Raw genomic sequence first — 5,710 nt, 5'->3', positions numbered from 1 at the left:
GATAGAGCAATATAGGTAAATACTGCAAGCTGTTCAATTCTCTGAGTAGCTGTGTGTACTCCTCATGTGCTCATCATAGGGATTCCTTTTTCAAAATCTGCCTTTTGCTGCATTGTCTTTTCTATGCTACGTGAATGAGGGACAGCTCTTGCGTAAGCAAAACAGGCTCACGCCAGTCTGCTTGCACTGAGGGAATTGATCATGGAAGTATTATTAATATTTTCAGGTTGTTAATTCTCATTTGTTTGGAACACTCCCCACCTCTTTCTTGAAACCATTTTTTCAGCCTGTTGGTAAAACCAATATAAGTTACCTTTAAGAAGTCAAATAAGGGATCTTTCAAATACCACATAGTAAAATATTGCACTATAATAAATAAAAACAAAAAAAATATTTTCCACTAATAATATGTACATGTAAATGGTTCCTATGTGAGTTTCATAATAAAAATAGAAACGATTTGTATATCATAAGTTCATAATAAACTATTTCATAAACAATCCTCATTGTCTTTTCTTTACTTTTTTTTTTAAATGAAAAATACACAGTGTATTAAACCATAGGATTGGAACTGACAAGCCATGAGAGAGACAACATAACCTTTTGTTTTGTTTATGTATGAATATAAAGTATTTATAAGCAGGATTTATTGTCACTTTCCACTTATTTAAATCTTTATTGATGATTTAGAGTGGTTTTTATCCCCTACGGAATGCACTTGGTGCTTTAAATGGGAAGCATCAACTGGATGTTTATGTTTCAAGCCGTATCAGTCCTAAAGCTTAATGGCTATAAAAGATGCCAAACAATTTGTAATGTGCTTGAAGCTTAATTTTTTTTATTTACAACTTTTTATACACAAATGTACATGGTTTATATTAAAAATAATATTAAAATGTGTTTTACGCATCCAAAACAAGCTTAAAAGCGTAAAACATTTATAAAAACGATCCTTTCTCATTATATGAAGCTCTTATTGATTAGCCCTGGTGGAGAGTTTCTCAGTGGAACATTTCCAGAAAAGATCTGAAAACCTGGCTTAGTGGCTTAGTTGTTGATTTAAAATGGCTGAACTGTAGTTTTTCTTAATCGGTATTCTTCAAAATATTGGAACATACATATATTCAACGTCTGGGCATAAAATATCACCCAGGATCATATTTCCCTTCTATTTGTTCTTTATCTATAAATATCCACAACTTTCCTCCTGGGAATTACCATTTATAAGAACAGAGGACCACATAGTGAACTTACTGTCGCTCCTCCTGGGTGCTTATGCAATATCAGACATTGGTAATATTCATAAGACAAACACAAACTGGGTAAACATTATATATTGCTGAACGAGATCTTTCAGTGTTCAGGAGTAATATAGATTGTAATAAATTTTCAGATGAAAATGAACACTATATATTTTGCACATAATTGCGTTTTGGTATAATTAATAGCAGTATATGGATAATACATAAGTTATAAATATCCAGTATATGATATATTTTAAATATTTGACATGCTGTATTTGCAATAATATTTGCAGGTTATCAACTCTCCATTCAGGGGAAAAAAAAAAAATTTTCAAACTGAAAATGTTATAAAGGTTTAAAGTGAAGGAAAAAAAAGAACAGAATAATATTTTTTACCTGAAACTTTTTCATTGAAGAAATCAGTTAAGAGATTATTTATCCAGACTTCCAAGAAAATAACTGACAGAAATTTAAATTTTTTGTCCTTCTCCCACCAATGACAAAGAGTTGATCACAGTATGAATACACCAAGCTGGTGTTCGTACTGATGTCTAATGTGTACAGCTTGTGTAGGGCAAATATATATATATATATATATATATATATAAAATCGCCAAAGACAACCGGAGATGCTTACATACTTGAGGGTTAAGAGTCCCTACTACTGCTGCATCATTTTTGAGAACAGGGAAAGTGGACTGCAAGTATAAACTTAACTTTGTGCTCCCAGTTTGAATTCATCAATGTTATGTGACTTATGCAGTAGTCAGAGTGACAATCGGTCAGCGTGAATGGACTGGTTTATTTTTACCAAACGCGTATTAGCCTGGCGTGGAAGGCAAGGGGGCCCTGCGGCGGCCTGAACCCTTAATCAGGCCCTGGTGACATGAAAAATAGATTAAAGGTAAAATATTTTCCTATAGTGTACTACCCTCTATCCAGAGCCCTGGGTGCCGCTAAATGCAGCAATGTATCCTGGGGCTTTGCCCATCCTGTAGTATAGAACCAGTAAATCAATTAAGTGGGAGGCCCAATAGCAAGCTTCAATCTCTTGGTGGCAGCTTGTGATTGGTCCTCCTGCTCACCCCCATTCAAAATGGAGCCCCATTTAGGAGGACAGGGCACCTTAGAAAAAATATTTCACTAGGTGGTAGTGCAGGTTTAAGGGTTAATATTTTGTAAGAGGTTGACTTGGACTTCAGTTCAGCCCGGGTTACTACTACACATTGAAAATAGCTGAAAACATCAGCATAACATGGTGTGACAGGGCATATTAGGATGTATGGATCTATACACTGCATAATATAGTCTGTGCAAGATGACCACATAATGGGGAAGTGATTTCTCCATTTATAATTGATTCTTATTAAAAATTAATAGTAATATTTGAAGGTGTTCTTTTCCCAGTCACTGTAAATGTTTTGAAATATATCTAAAGTGAAAAATAAGTTTTGTAAATTTGCACCTCAAGATATTTGTAAACACTCCTAAAATCAAGGGGAGATAAAGCTCTTGGCTACAACAACAACAACACCACAAATAACCTTATAGTAATACAAATAAAACAACAAGAAGTGTTGTAATTGTGGTACCAATCACTGAATGTTGAAGTATATCAAAATATTGCTGAGTTATCTTTTAAGTATTACAGTAAGAGGAACGTATATTACCATCTGAGATTTGTTTCTGGAAGACTAAATACAGTAATAAAAATGAAACCAGTGTATGGATTTGCAAAGATGAATTTTGAGGCACGCATTAGAATACAGATGTAAAACAAATAAACCATGCCAAGTCATAGATAAAGGGTTTTTATTGTAGGAAATTGTTAAGTTGTTTTATCTTTATTTATTTAATTGTGTGAGATAATGTAATTGCAATATACCATATGTGTGTAGGCATCTGATAAACAATACAGGTACTTGTCCAAATAAACACAACTATCCGAACAGATTATGTATTACGAAGTGGTGAGTTAAAAAAAATAAAAAATGATATATCATATATGTATTACTTGGGGATTTCTACAGGTAACTACATAGGACTCGTGGATTTGTCCATAGCAAGCAATAAAATTGTAATTGTTATGTTTTGTAGTAGTTTACAATATGATAGCACATGTCTGAATGGATAACACATGTGATGTAGGTAAAAAGGAAGTACTCCATCATACTTTAACCTTTTACCCAAGCTGCAGTGGGAAATCAGGATAGCATTGGGCAGTGCTTTATTTATGAGGCTGTATGTTGTCTCAGGCACTGTTCTCTGCAAGGTTACAGATTTTGCTTCAGAATACCTAGGTGCCGCAGAACATTTGTTGCCCATAAAGGTGTGGTGGGTGCAGGTAATTCATCTTTAATGAATGGGAGTGTAGCATGCTGCTTTATGGCTCACCATGTGAATTGGATTGGACGGTATTTGACGGTATTGGGTTAGTCCATATACAATGGCAGTCATGCTGTGAATGTATTGAGAACAAAATATTTAATACCAGTGTGTAAGATGCATTTATTTGCATAATAACCTATCATTTAATACATGAAGCAATAGAGAGAACCAGACACAGTTGGTTGTATTAGTGGTTTACCTAGGGTTTGTGCACATGTAAGTGCATTGGAGACAGCATAGTAAAATATTGTGCGCAATATGAAAATGGAGGGACTCCATGTGAGAGCCGTCCAGAATTCTGCATTACACTCACTGTTGGATGTCTCCAACCTTTGAGAAAGCAGAATATAAACTGCAGGAAACTTCTTATATGGAGTCCTCACCTTTGTATAAAGTGATACTTACATAGTACACTAAATGTCATGTAAACATCTAATCCTGGTACACTGACTGCTGCTGGGTTTCCAGGTGCTAAATTTTGTGATGCAAAGGGGGTACCTTACCCTGCATGTATGCAAGAAAGCATGAACAAAAACATTTTTTCTTTTTGTATCTGTATTGTATATCGAGTGCATTCTCAACAGCAGTATTATATTTATTTTTTAACCATTATTTGGTTTTAATAAATATGTATTTATTTTAACAACCACAGTGCAACGGTTATTGGTGATTTGAGGTACCACTACAGTGTTTTGTTATATTTAATTTTGTTTTCAAGGACACAGACCTTGTGTAGTGGTCATCATTTCACTGCCATTCTTAGCACCAAGGGATTTTCTTTTTTTGTATTGTAGTATTCCTTTTTATCTGCACCTTTGGCTGCTATTATGGCTCCTTTATCTTGTTTTGAAGATAGGAATAAAGTGAGACAATCCTATTTGTTAAAAGAAAAGAATCCCCCCCAGTGCCTCAAGTAGAGATCAAAGTCTATCTAGAGACTTTAATAAACTTGAAAGCTTACTCAAAGCAGAGATGAAATACTGGTGGGACAGTATTAGTCTGCAGAAATATGTTGATAATAAGATGGTACCTAGAGGGTTAAGATTGTTTAAAGCGTTTCCTTTTCAGGACAATACTGAAATGCTTTCCCAATGGAATCAGACACTAGACCAGTGGTTCCCAAACTTTTGCAGTTCGCGGCACCCTTAGAGTCTCCATCATATTTTCAAGGCACCCCTCCAAAATAATTATTGAGCAGTCCTGTTTTAGAAGTAGTTGGGTCAAAAAATTGTAATAAGTATTTAGGTCAGGACAGAAATACGTATTAGTTGTATGCAAAAATGCCCCCTCTGCATCCAGACACACTGCCCTCTCTCACGCTGCCCCCCCTCCTCTGCCCTCTTTGCCACTCGCCAGCAATAGAAAAAACAAAGAAAACAAAAACTTACCAATCCACACGGCGCCAGGACCCAGCATCCTCCTCTCTCCCGCAGCTTGTCACTGAATGTCGATATTCAGTGACAAGCTGCGTGAGAGAGTAGGATGCTGGGTCCTGGTGCTGTGTGGATTGGTAAGTTTTTGTTTTTTCTATGACTGGCTCACGGCACCCCTGGGAGCCGCGGCACGCACTTTGGGAACCACCACTCTAGACGATTGCTCAATCTCTCTTATGAGACTACCTATTAAATACAGGGAAGAGAAAGTTAGATATCTCCCAAGAGAGATGTTAGAAACATATGATGATATAAAAGCACTTGGTGAAAGAGACAAGATTATTAAAGAGAGAGTAGCTAATTATGAACATCAGTTGATTAATACTAAAGAGTCCAAATATGAAAGGGATGTACAGGATTATCAATATGATAGAGTTAGAACATTTAATCGTAATAGGAGTGGTAGAAGGAATGAGAGAAGTAGAAGCAAGAGGGGATTTTCAGGTTCAAGAACTTCTCCCAACTACTCTCGTCCAAGATTTGAACCATCAAACCGTACTTATAGGAAACTATCGTATAAAAGAGATCCCAGACAAATAATAAGGTTTAAACCATTCTATACCACAGGACTCTAAGTGTTAGCCCAAAATTGAGAAATAGATTACCAAGTGATGACCATGCACGTGGAGATAGAGATCGTGCAAG

This window comes from Mixophyes fleayi, chromosome 2, assembly GCF_038048845.1.
Source record: "Mixophyes fleayi isolate aMixFle1 chromosome 2, aMixFle1.hap1, whole genome shotgun sequence".
Classification (NCBI taxonomy): domain Eukaryota; kingdom Metazoa; phylum Chordata; class Amphibia; order Anura; family Limnodynastidae; genus Mixophyes; species Mixophyes fleayi.
This window is presented reverse-complemented; position numbering follows the sequence as displayed.